Source organism: Crotalus tigris, unplaced genomic scaffold (assembly GCF_016545835.1).
Source record: "Crotalus tigris isolate CLP2741 ecotype Arizona unplaced genomic scaffold, ASM1654583v1 scf7180000024383.4638030, whole genome shotgun sequence".
In the NCBI taxonomy this organism is placed as follows: domain Eukaryota; kingdom Metazoa; phylum Chordata; class Lepidosauria; order Squamata; family Viperidae; genus Crotalus; species Crotalus tigris.
In genome coordinates, this window is record NW_024100553.1 from 3,858,587 (window position 1) to 3,872,218 (window position 13,632).

At 42.2% G+C, this 13,632-nt stretch overlaps 1 protein-coding gene across 4 annotated transcripts in view; it reads left to right on the forward strand.

Moving 5' to 3' along the window:
- Positions 1-4,834: 4,834 nt before the first annotated feature.
- Positions 4,835-13,632, forward strand: part of FLNA (filamin A) — a 77,781-nt gene continuing 68,983 nt past the window's right edge. For all 4 annotated transcript variants that reach the window (XM_039328774.1, XM_039328776.1, XM_039328775.1 and 1 more), the window contains exon 1: positions 4,835-5,038. The gene's annotated coding sequence lies outside the window, so the exon portion shown is untranslated. The remainder of the gene's footprint in view (positions 5,039-13,632) is intronic.

Sequence of the window (13,632 nt, forward strand, 5' to 3'; positions counted from 1 at the left end):
AGATGAGATCAAGATCCAAAGCAGAATATCAAGTCAAATCTCACCCCTAATCACACCCTTTGCTTTGTGTAAATTGCGGACTCTGGAGGCCTTGAAGGCCTGGCCACAATTCTGTGCACTTGGGTTGGTTAGTTAATTTTAGGTCATTCTCTTTCTATGGAGATTCTTCTCTAATTTCTTCCACACACCTTAAAAGGCTGTAGGTTTGGGGCGAAAACTACTGGCAGTGTTCCCTCTGCTGGGGCGAACACGCTTGGCAGTTCCCCAGGAAGTTAAGGCCATCCCTGCAGAGCCTTGAGAGTTGATTGGCTCTCTCCTCCCCGAGCATTTTAGGTTAGAGAGCTGACTCTGTGTGCAGGGGAAGAAAGCTGACTTATGCCCAAGTGGTATAGTCTGAATATGATCCATAAGCCCTTACTTGCTCTGCTCCCCTCTCAGTGTCCTATTTCAGAGAGCTGTCAAGTACATAAACTATGCCTTTGGCCCAGCCCAGGCAAATAAAGTACCTGTTAACATGACACAATGTGAAATAATGGCAGGGCAACACAATTGCTCTATGGTTATAAACTTGGTATAGCAGAGAAATGCATGTATAAGAAGACCTTCCTCCACACTGTGAATTTCTGTCTCTTTTCCATTTGGATCACAATTACTACCTCCCCACCCCAGAGTATTAGAAGGGGTGTGGAGGGCTGGGATGGTTCCCTTCATAGTTCTGAAAGCTAACTTAAGATTCCTCATTTAACATTCCTTGTTTCTCTCACTGCCAGAATAGAACCTTTCCTCATTTTAGTAAAAGATAGCAAGTATGAAGCTGGGAAGAGCCCTTTTCGTGTATTTCTTCAGGCTCTGATGTATAGAGGTGACCTAGAACAGCTTGATTGGCATCCTCAGTGGGATGGAAGCTGATCTCAGGTAGATGCCAAGGAGTCTCCAAGTCCTCATTTAGAAATGTCAAGCTGGAAGCCTTGCTCTAATGCAGGGGTAGGCAACCTTGGCTCTTTTGTGACTCCTGGACTTCAACTCCCAGAATTCCTGAGCCAGCCATGCTGAGGGGACAGGGAGAGGTTTCCAAGCTGAGCCATGCTGGCTCAGGAATTCTGGGTTGAAGTCCACGAGTCATAAAAGAGCCAAGGTTGCCTACCCCTGCTCTAATGTCTTTACCCTAGGTCAGTGGTGGCGAACCTATGGCACAGGTGCCAGAGGCGGCACTCAGCGCCCTCTCTGTGGGCACGCGCACCGTCGCCCCAGTCCTAGGCATTCAGCTTGGTTTTATAAAACCTTTTCGCTTTAGGCCTCTGCCACCATGTCCCAAAAAAAAAAGGTTCAATCAATCAGTCAATTTCAACTTCTTCAAGGGAAAAAAGAAGATCTTGCAAAGTTGGAATTGATTGATTGAACTTTTTAGTCCCACTCAGTCTGCTATTACCACCGCAGCCACGCCCACCCAAGGGGCCACACTCACCTGGCACCCGACGATGCATAAGTGGGTTTTGGGTTGCAGTTTGGGCACTCGGTCTCTAAAAGGTTCGCCATCACTGCCCTAGGTTGTCTATACTAGAAGAATGTATGAGCGCATCTGAGGGCGATATGGAAAATCAAGGCACAGTTTAGCAATAGCAATAGCAATAGAAATCGCACTTAGATTTCTATACCGCTTCACAGTTCTTTACAACCCTCTCTAAGCAGTTTACACAGCCAGCCTATTCCCCCCAACAATCTGGGTCCTCATTTTACCGACCTCGGAAGGATGGAAGGCTGAGTCAACCTTGAGCCGGTAAGAATCGATGTTTGATGTTTATACTCAGTTCTGTGAAAAAGAGGAGTTTTTCAGTCACTGCAGCTCTATTAAATTTTTTGCTGCTAAAAGTTTACTAAAATATTACCTTTAAATTATTGCTCCAAATAATTTCAAACAGAAAGCAATTGAGGGGGGGGGGAGATCATTTATGGGGCAGAAATACCTGAACTGGATGTCCATCTTCCAAATGCAGCCTCCACTCTCTCCCCTCCTCCTTTATTCAATGCATGATCATCTTTTCCATTCTCAAACTGGCGGTGACATAGAGAAAAGCTTAAGGGTAGCTTAAAGCGAAGGACAGGGGCGAGCCATTTCAAACTGATTTATGTAGCCAATAATGTGGGACTACAGCAACGTCTGCCAGTGTGACCCTAAAATATTCTTCAAGCCATTCCCAGTATGCAAATATGGTCATGCTGGTAGTGGCAAAGAATGTTACCAATCACACTTTGTACCATTTACGCTCTTGTATGCCTACATTCCTTTAAACTGACTGGTGAGCTGCTAAGCCTGCAGTTGGATTTGCAGCTTATAGTCTGTGATTCAGAACCCAATTTAACTATGCAATCCTTGATAGCCTTGGGGCAAGTAATTCTGGCTCAGTTACTTTGTCTGTGATATCTATATTAACGTATTGCCTCTACAAATAATCCTCAACTTACAACCACAGTTGGGACCGGAACATCCATTGCTAGCTAGGTGGTCATTACACGAGATCATGCCTAATTTTAATTTGCTTAATTCACTTAATTTGTTAAGCAAATCACGGCAGTTGTTAAGGGAATCACACAGTCCCTAAGCAAATCCGGCTTTCCCCATTGACTATGCTTGCTGGAAGCTGGCTGGGAAAGTCACAAATGGTGATCATGTGACTCCAGGAAGCTACAACCATCGTAAATACATGCTGGCTGCCAAATGTTGATTACGTGACAACAAGGACACTGCAATGGTCATACGCATGAGGACTAGTAGTAAGTTACTTTTTTCAGTGCTGTCGTAACTTCAAACTGTCATTAAACGAATGGTTATAAGTTAAGGACTATCTCTAATAACTTGTCCACTTTCTCCGTTCTATTTCATAGTCCTAGATTAGACATGGATTAGATGCAGAGGGTTATAAGTTTTTCAGAGAGAAACCCCAAAACTCCCCAACCAGCCAGTGCAGTCAGTACTGGCCTAGATGGACTAATGGTTTCATTTTGTATTAAATCATTGGTTCCTGCGATCCAATACAGGACATTTCACTTATGACCTTAGATAATTATCATTGATGAACTGTTATACTGTAGTTCATTTATATGGTGTGATATATCAGAAGATGAGGGGGAACACTGAATTAAAACAGGAACAGGTAAACATGGATTTAAACTGATTCTGTAATAGCTGAGGATTAGGGATGTATGTCCTGTAAAAAAAAAAGTTAGAGAAACTCTTTTTCTCATGGTTAATGGGATGTCAGGATAAGCCACAGATAATTAGATAACTTAATGGGAGGACACTATCTTGCCAGTAACATTAAAATAAGATTCAGATATCAGTCAGTCACCTTCCATGTTGGATGCTTCATTTTATGTATAAGCTTCATTTTATTGTTCACCTCCAGTGGCAAAATCGATGGAATTGCAGATGGGAATGGCAGATGGGAAACCTGACACATGAAGTGGGCACAGTCTACTGGAATTGAGTGGATTACATACTCAGTTAGGAAGCTGCCTCATTCAGAATCAGACCAGCTAGGCTGGCTGAGGAATTTTGGGAATTTAAATCCACCCATCTTCAAGTGACCAAGGTTGAGAAACACTGCTCTAGTCTAACAGGGGTACTTTAGGAGGGTTTTTTTGCAGATGCTCAGAGTACTATTTTGTGGGAAGATGGAATATAAATTCAATGAATAAATAAAAGCCATGCACCTAATTGTAATCTGAAAACACCCATATAGAAATACCAACCAGTGTGCATACATACATAATACTCTGTGGCAAGGCACAAACTCAAGCATGCTGACTTCAGTATATGCGTGCTCAACTATATATGTATGGTAAGGCTAGTTTCACCCTTTTAACACGCAATGGCTGTTTTTCTGATATCAATATTGTTGCCTTATTTGGTCCAAAGAATATTTAAACTAGCAGAGTTTCTGTGCCAAGCCTTTATCAACTAAGACAGCAGTCAACAGCTCCGGTTATGGTTGCCTCAGCAGCAACTTATCATCCATCTCGCAACCCCATTTCCTATTACTTATTTCTGATCTCCCAATTTCTACTCTGGTCTCCACATTTCTCATCTGTTGGTCTTCTCACCCCTTTCCTGTGTAAATGAGTCATCCCAAGGCAAGAATTGTGGGGACATTATGATTAAGGCAAAAAAAATTCCTGAGTTCATACTGGCCAAGTGGGGCAATCAAGCTGTAACTCTTTGCCCTTGTCAGGAAGGTCAGGCAAGATCAATGGGTCATGCTTTCCCAATATTTAGATCAAGGAAGAAGGTCTGTAGATTGGAGTCTTCTCATCCAAGATGAGATGCTTGGGTGCTTGGTGAAGAAAATCTTGTCCTATTTATGAACATGGGGCTGGTCACAGAGCAGTTGTCCCATGCAAGCTTGGCTGAAAGGAAGGGAGCTGGTCAGTTCAAGACCTGACCAGTTGCTTGCAGTTCGTGCCCCAGGATCTGATCTTTTCTACTCTTCTGGCCTTTCAGGAACCTTCAGAAAACCATAAGATGGAGGCGGCCACTTTACCTGGTTTCGCCCCATCCCTTGTATCCCCAGCTCCTGGGAAGACTGTCCTGGATGGAGGTGGTTAATTTACCGACCTGTCCAGTCTCTAATTGGAGTTGGCGCCCCCTGCAAGGATTATCGCAACTCCCCCCTCCATTACTTCGGATCAGGGGCCGCACCTCTATGGGAGGGAGGTTTTCTACCTCGGATTTGTCTTGCTCTGAGCTCATCCCGGGGGCGGCGTCTGTCTCCCTCCTCCCTGCGACTCCCTCCATTTGTTGCCGTCGCCCCCTCCCTGCTCTCTCTTTCCTCCCGCCGACTCTGCTCTTTACCAATTAAGGCTTGCTGAGTCGCCCGCCCGGCCGGTGTCCTCCCGCCACCCCCCATCGCTCGGCCATTCCGTGCCGAACTCCGGCCCGAGACGCTCCGTCCGTCCGTCCGTCCGTCCGCTCCTCCATCCCTCCGTGGCGGCGGGGCAGACGGCTACGCCACAATCCCTGAGGATCCGTCGATCCGAAGAGGTGAGGAGGGACCACGGGACGGAGGACGGGAAGGGCGGAGGGACGAGGGGATTGGGGATCGCCGCAAGGTTGGGATGTGGAAAGGCAGACGGCGCGGGAAGAGGAAGCGGAGCAGGGATGGACGGAGGAGGGCGAGAAGCGGAATGGGAAGGGAAGCGCAGGGGCGAGAGAGGTAGGGACTGGATGGCGGACCGAAGGGAAAGGATGGGGCGAAGACGGGCCGGACAGAAAAGGGAAGGAAGGAAGGAAGGAAGGAAGGAAGGAAATGGTAATGGTAATGAGGGGACAGTGGAATAACTAGCACCTAGGCAGAGAGGATACTGGAGCTCTGGGAAGAGTGAATGTGGAAAGAGGGGATAAGAAGAGATTCCAGCTTCTAAATCAAAGTCGAGAGGTTGAGGGGTTGAAGCTTATATTGCCTCTGCTCACAGTTGCCTGGTCCCTACTGGAGAGAGCAGGATCCCAGAATTTTACTGTACATGTATGGGCATTGGCAGATTTCTTCCCTCTCTTTATGGGCAAATGTAAGCATTGGAAAGTGTTCATTCAAGACTATGGCAATGTAAACGTTCTTGCACACACTGTCCCATCTGTATCATTTTGCCAAGGGGCTAGAAAATCGCACCACTCGTAAGTCAGGACTTGTGGTCAAACCCACATGAATGAGCTTCCTGCTGAATGCGGTAGCATGCCACAATTGCCATAGTCGCTTGACAGAATGATAGGATCAATCAGGTGATTAAGCATGCCTGATAAATGCCCTGATAAATCAAAGATTCTCTTCTCCTCATGGATAGCCAGTTTGGAACTGTATGTGTGTCTGTTTAGAAAAAACAAACCCAGGAGACTAGCTGGGAGTTTGGGAGCCTGTAATTGTTGTAATGCGGTTGCAAGATTGCTCTCTGAATTAGTAGTTGAGAATATTGCTCAACAGACAAAGTTAGCAATCAGCAGAGGAGGTTACAATATCTACCCCACTGGATAAGCATGGCTTTGAAATCAGACAAAGCTAAGAGATGTGGATGCTGAACAAGTAAAATGAAAATAGTTGCCCCACTACTATCACCATAGTCTTAGGTTGGATGTTATCTGTCAAGAAACTTTTCTCCTGAAATTCAACTGAAACTGTACTCCTGAGCTTGCACAAAATTCCTTAAAAGAACTGTGTCTTCCTATGTCAGTACTGTCTATTGCTTATCTTCACTGTCCTTGATGGATAGGATATATAAATACTTGGAACAATTTTTTAATCATTCTAGACTACAAATAGAGTGTTAAATTATATCAAACTAAACTTATCTGCTATAAGTGATTTCTAATTGTATGCCCATCGTGCTTGATTGCATGACATAAAGCCTACATTTTTGATTGCTTTTTCCTATATGGCCAAATGCAATCATATATTCTCTTGAGAAAATTTCTGAAAAAATGTCACCCACAAAATGTCACCCACAATATATCACAGTATTAGTCACTAAGTGCCACTTACCAACTGTCAGCTACAAATGTGTAGGGAAGACAAGGGTGAGGGATATATTTCAAAGCAAATTCGCTCTCTGTGAACATCTTGCTATACCATTTGGGAAATTCTTCATCTTTCTTATCTTTATAACGACCCCTCACAGTAAATAAATAGGCTGAGAGATAGAAATTCATAGAGAGACAGTAAACATTGCTCAGAATTCAAGAAGCCACAATTCCAGCAAACTTGAACAGTTCTTTCCTTTAAACAGCCAAGTGAAAATCCTATTGCACATTAACAAATGTACCAAAAACGTGTGGGGTTATGAAAGAAAAAAACAGAAGTGTTTTATGTGAGTCTGTACTTATGGACAACTTGGTTCCTACCTTTCCCAGTTCTCCAAATGCCATATTCAAGTTACCATACAAGGAAAATCTGTGGCTCTGATGCATATGTATTCAAAAACAAATCCTACTGCAATTCAAACATGATTACCTCAGACCAAACCCCATTAAAGTGAATGATGGCTGGGAATTCTGGAAATAGTAGTACCTGGAGGGTGGCACATTTTTAAAAAGTGCATTAAGTCTTTTGAACACCATTAGCCCTAAGTGACATAGCCGAGTACCATAGAATACAGGAGCAGGAAGATGCTAGAGATTATCCCCGCTCCCCTTCACACACAGCCTAATTGGAAAGGAATTCATTCCATAGTTAGCTGGGTTTGAGACCTTAAAATTCAAGATATCTAATTAGTCCAGCTACTTTAAATTATTTCAAGGAAGTCCACCTCCCAGGCCTCACATACACTGAATGACAATTCTCACTAATTCCAATGAACATGATATCTATAATCCACTCTGAATTATAATGGTACCTCGGTACTCATCATTAATTGGTTCTGGGAGGCACAATGAGTATCAAAAAACGAGTACTAGGACAAAATCTTCGCATGAAAATGTGTTGAGTACCAATGGGTTGAGTTTCAAAGCAGTTGATTACCAAAGTACCACTATTATTATATTATCCAAGGCATTCTAGCTTTCTGCTGAAGATCTTCAGGAACAGGATGGGTCCACCCTCAGTTTTGGTGAGATAAAGCTTTATTGGCCACATTAATAGGCCTGAGAAATGTAATTCGGTGGCAAAAACCTGCACCTGCACAGGGGTCTTTGATGATGCCTTCTGGTGAACATCAGATGCGTTTTTAACTTTTATTCTCTCCTTCCTTCCCTCCCTCCCTCCGAGAGAGAGGAGAGAAAGTGCCATTGTGAGGTAAGGTAGTTTTCCCTATTTGATTCCTTCCAGAACTATCGGAATGACAGCTTCCAGAATCCCCAGCCAACATTCGGGGGAAGCAAGCTTAAGAAGTCTTTGCTTAGATCACTGAAGCCAAAATTCAAATCCCCATTCAGACAGGAAGCTGATTAGGTGTCTCTAAGCAGTTACTACCTTTCAGGCCTGTTCTAAGAACCAAAGGGTAAGGCAGATCCTATGTGCTTCTCTGAATTGGCTGAAGGTAAAGTCAGATTAAAACGTAACAAGAAAAGTGGGCCTGACTTTTTATACCATTATGGGTTGGGGAATTGCAGAAAGGGGCACCCTATGACTTCTTTTGTGCCTGAAACAAGGCCCCAATTCATTCTAGGTAATCCACCTGCCATGGATATGGGCAGAATTCTATTGCATAACCTGAACAGAGATGATCCAAGACTTATGGAAGCATGTAGGGGCTCTCTAACGGATCCTCCCTGGCATTCTAAGTTTGAGGCACTTTCCTGAAATAACTTGCAATAAATTGCATCATTCCTGCAATTTTAATCAGTGTTTCGCTATCCTACTGTAGGTAAAGGTAAGCCATATCTTGTTTTAGCTTTGGGAAGTACCGCCACACTGGCTCAAAGAATTGAATCAAGCTGCCTAAAATGGATAAGAAAGCAGTCAGTTTTTATATACCAAGCAACCTCATTGTAGTGTGAGAGAAAGTTGCTTTGGGAAACTTAAAAGCATGGCTATCATGGGTTCAGAATGCTTGTGTAAATAATCATTTGGCTTTAACTGTGGCAGGAAAAAAATGTAGAATTCTTAATCATTTCTCTCTAGGGAATGTTATTTTTCAAGGCTATCAGTTGCCCTTTATTGCCCATAATGCTGCTAGGAAATTAAAAGTAAAGCAATGCATTCCCAGCACAGCCATTTCCCTCACCCTTTTATTTTATGCTTATAAGGGAAATGGAGATTCCTAACATGGAATTAAATACAGAATCAGAAGCTGTGAATTATTCCAGGTTAAATTAACTAGAAAAATGGAAACTGTTTTTCCTATCTTGAAATTTGAGGACTAGCTCATCATCTTTGCCCCACTCTTCATTAATTGGGGTCTTCTCTCATGCACACCATCTCCTTCCCCGTCATAGCTGTTAAAAATCTCCCCTTTCTTAGCTGTAACCACACATACGTTTTGTATGTACACATAAAATTTGATTGTGCCTCTTTCCTCTGTGGACGTCCTTCAGTCCTGCCTTCTTGCCCACTGCTCCATCCCCAACCCCCAAGCCCCTGGGGAGGGTCTGTCTAGTTATTTTAAAAACCCAAAGAAATGAAGCTCTCCAAATAAGGGGAAAATATGAAGACGGGTCCCTAAGCTTGGAGCTTTAGAAGGAGGGGGGGGGGCACATTGGGAAAGGAGGCAAGCCTACCACCTATTGGTGAAACCTTGGAACTGCAGGCATCTTTTTAATAACACACACATCCCATCCCTCCCAATCACACACAGACACACCTTTTTTTTAGAGAATCCAATTGCTCGGCTGCCACTGCCTCCAAACACTATGGTCCAGGAGGGGGAAGAAATGAAAACTCCCCTGTGTTTATTTTCTGTAGCACAAGGCCATATTTTTTCCTCACTCATCATGAATGAGAGACACTCCCAATTGCTGAGGGGGCTGCCTGGCAATCAGACAGAGGGAAATAATCACTATTCCATATGTTATTATTGAATTCCCACCCCAATGCAGGGAATGGTCCTTGTGTCTTTCTGATACACTAAAATGAAGAAAGTTGGCTCACAGGAGCAGAGCAGGAATGACAGGCTGCCCCACAAGCCACTGTAGCCAAGGTCTGCAAAAACATGCTGCAATCTGAGGCAGTAAATCTAACGAAAAAGAAAAAATAGTACTAATTAATTAAATGTGCTGCCTTTCCTTAACTGAACTTAAACCTGATGTTGGGGAAAACTCTGCTTTGCTTCGACCTCTGTGCTTAACTGAGAATATCTTACTCACAATATCCACTCATGTGCTAATGCCCCAGCTGCAAGAGTATCTTCAGCTGTTTTTTAGGTTAGCCGACTTCTTAAGAGTTGCAAAGAGTCACTCTGTATCTGAGAGGGCAGCTCACACTCTTTTGCAATAATGGAAATGACGTTAGACTCTAACTCTCAATATTAAAGAAGCTGCACACAACCTAAATGTGGACCCCCAGTGGCCTCTGTATTTCTTAACAACTCTGCAAATGTTAGAGGCAGCAAAATGTCACTGGCTGCTATTAAAGACACATATTTTAGATAGCTGCCTGGAACTCACTTCTCCAGAACAGAGTTTCACAATCTCAGCAACTTTTAAAATGTGTGGACTTCACCTCCCAGAGTTCCCTGGACAGCATGCCTGCATGCCAGAATTTCCCAGCCAGCAGAATTCTGGGAATTGAAGTCCACACATCTCAAAGTTGCTGAGGTTGAGAAACACTGTCCTAGAGCTTTATGAGAACTCCAAGGAGACCATATTTCGGTGTGTAACTACTCTTATACAAGTAGGTAGCAGAAAAAGCCTCCATGCAAATAAAAGCAGCTTTTTAAACTATGGCAAAATTTTAAGGCCTTGCCCTTAAAATATGGCAAGGCAGCTGTCAGATACATGTTTGGTTTTATCGACAGGATACTATAAATGTTGGGGAGTTGAATCCATCAGAAAGTTCTCCAGTTAAAGTTACTCATTTCAATACAAAACCGTATGGGAAAATTATTCATATGATCTTGAGTGGTCATAGCATTAGTGGAACTAATTTTATTTATTATAATTTAAACTATGAGCTAGCTTTGTGTAATGGTTAAGGCAGCAGGCTAAAAACCAGGAGTTTGTGAGTTCTACCCCACCTTAGGCATGAAGCCAGCCTGTGAAACCTTGGGCCAGTTCCTCACCCCCACCCCCCAGGAAGCAAGCAAGGACAAACCACTTCTAAAAAACCTTGCCAGAAAAGTTGCAGGGATTTGTCTATGCAGTTGCCAGGAGTCAACATTATCTTGAAGGCACCAAAAAACAAAGTGCTCTTTAAAGTCTCCTGAAGCTCCCAAACATCTGTAGCAAATTCATCTAAAAGTGACAATAAGAGCGAGGTGCTGCCATCATGTTCTGGATGGATTCTCTTTAGTGAACAGAAATAAATAGGTGAGCTGTTTTAGAATATAGCAATATAATGATTGTTTTCCACAGTCTGTTGCTTGGGAATAATAATTCAAAGGCACTAGTTTCATAAAGGTTAAAGACTACTGCATGGATCTCTGCTTCCTGAAAAAACAGATTTTCAGGACATCTAGATTATTCTCTTCATAAAAACAGTGGATTGGATGGGGATATGCACATGATAGGATAGAATTATGCTGATAGGAAGTGCTTGATTCCTGAAGGCTTCCATTTAGTTGTTTGGAGAAAATCAAGAGTTAAGAAAGAAAGTAGATTGTAATTGGGAATAGATATGTTGTTCTGTTAAATCTACTTCAGATTCTATAGATTTACCTTTTATTCCGTTGGCAGCGCTTCTGTTAAAATGGCAGTTGTGCCATTGATGACCAAGCAATGCTTTTTTCCATGCATTTCAATCCTTCTATTCAAATAATCACAGAAAGGACAATATTTTGTTTAGGTAAAATTCACACATAGTTCTACATGTATATGTATACTCCAAATCCAGACAAATGACTGTGTGCATGTGGAATTGCACAATCTAATTTATTTGAGTAGTAGTCTCTATAGGGAATGGTGTATATTTGTGGAAATGGCTAGGTGTTCCGGCAATAAATATAGAAATCGAATCTTTCCCTTACAGGATCATCACCACTTCCACATTGATTGGAAGGAACAATTCTTTAACCAAGTCTGAATTATTCACAACTGCAAAATTATGCGTATGCTGCTACTTAGCTTATCATTTAATATGTGCTTATTTGGTAGTAAGTCCCAAAGAACTCAGTGGGAGGTGTGATTGTTTTTACAGGATTGCACTGCTAAAATATGCTGCACAGAATATTTGGTCCCACGATGATACAGACAGACTCTCATAAACAGAAAAACAATTGAATCTATACAGAGGGAGACAGGAAAACAAACTTGTTCTCCTTTAGGTGTGATGCATGTATTTTCTTTCCATCTCCCTCATTAAAACCCAGATGCTATAATAATCATAATGTTTTTGTAGCAGGCTTACAATCTGTTAAAAGGGACCTGTCAAATCTAAGACTCCTCCTCCCCAGTACTGTTATTTTGCTAAACTATGGTTTTAATAGCGACTATGACCTATCCTAAGTATATTTTGAGTTTGTATAGTATGGTTAACTGATTGAACAGAGGTAAGCATTCAATTATTTAGTTATACATAATTGTGTCTTATCAATAATCTTACTAATAATATTACTTTATATTTATCTTTGATTTACAACCAGAAATTCAGCATTTCTTATTGGGCAATAGTATCCTGTGCGGAGCTGTGTCACTTCCCTTTCTGAAGCCATCCTGACTCCTATACAGGTAGTCCTTGACTTAACAGTTCATTTAGTGACCGTTCAAAGTTACAATGGCACTAAAAAAAAGTGACTCGTGGCCGTTTTTCACATTTATGACCATTACAGCATGCCTGTGGTCACATGATCAAAATTCAGACGCTTGGCAACTGACTCATCTTTATGACAGTTGCCATGTCCCGCGGTTGTGTGATCACCTTTTGCTTCTGACAAGCAAAGTCAGTGGGAAAGCCAGATTAGCTTAACAACTGTGTTACTAACTTAACAACTGCAATGATTCACTTAACAAAAGTGGCAAGTAAGGTCGTAAAATGGTTGTATGTCTTGCTTTAACAACAGAAATTTTGGGCTCAGTTGTGATTGTAAGGAGGACTACCTGTAGTCCTGGAGTAAGGAGGCATTGTCACCTAGAGAAGCAAGATGCTCAGCCTCTATGCCTCCAGTTGGAGTATAGAACAGCCTGCTTTACCTTCTTCAGCTGCCTCATGTCAAGAGGACTATCTTCTGAATATGCAAAGTCAGTAAACTAGTTGATTAAGTGCAGGAGAGACTCCAATATGGTGTCTAGAAGCAGAAACCACAATAAAGGAGCACTTCTAAAAATGGTTTGGTTAACCCAGGATTTCCCAACCATAGCAACTTTAAGACAGGTGGACTTCAACTCCCAGAATTCCCCAGCTTCAACTCTGGGAGTTGAAGTCCACTTGTCTTAAAGTTGTCAAGCATTGTTTGAGGCTTCACACAAAGCTAACAAGGAAATCACTAATACCTTAGTCGTGTCACTTCCATCCCATGCACGCACATGTATATCCATACATAGTTGCGGGATAGGAATAGTACCTTATAGGCCTGCAATCATGTGAAAACATTAACACTTGATTACTTAATATGCTCAATAAGCACTAAGTAGTAATGAAAGACCTGAGTGGAATTTGGAGTTATTGTCTGCAAAGAAATCAGCTGTGTGTGGATTTTATATCTCAGGCCTTTGGGGGGAAAGGCATGCATAGAGGCAGTAAGTATTCAGAGAGGTTGAGAATAAAAGACAAAGGTGAGCAAACTACTGTATAATAATTCCCTATTAGGTATAATAAATACCAAAAGGGAGTGTTTTCAGATGCTTTCCCTGCCTTAATCAATTTCCTTCTCTACTGTTGGGGAAGAAAAAATAATGTGTAAGTACATAGAGGAGCCTTTAGGCTGCTACTGTATTGCAAATACCATGTGCTCTGTATTATTTCAATATAATTAATAACCTTGTATAATGACTAATGTTAGATTTTCCTGCACTATAGAAGATAAGAATGAATTATTTGCTTGAAACTTAGTTTGTTCTGG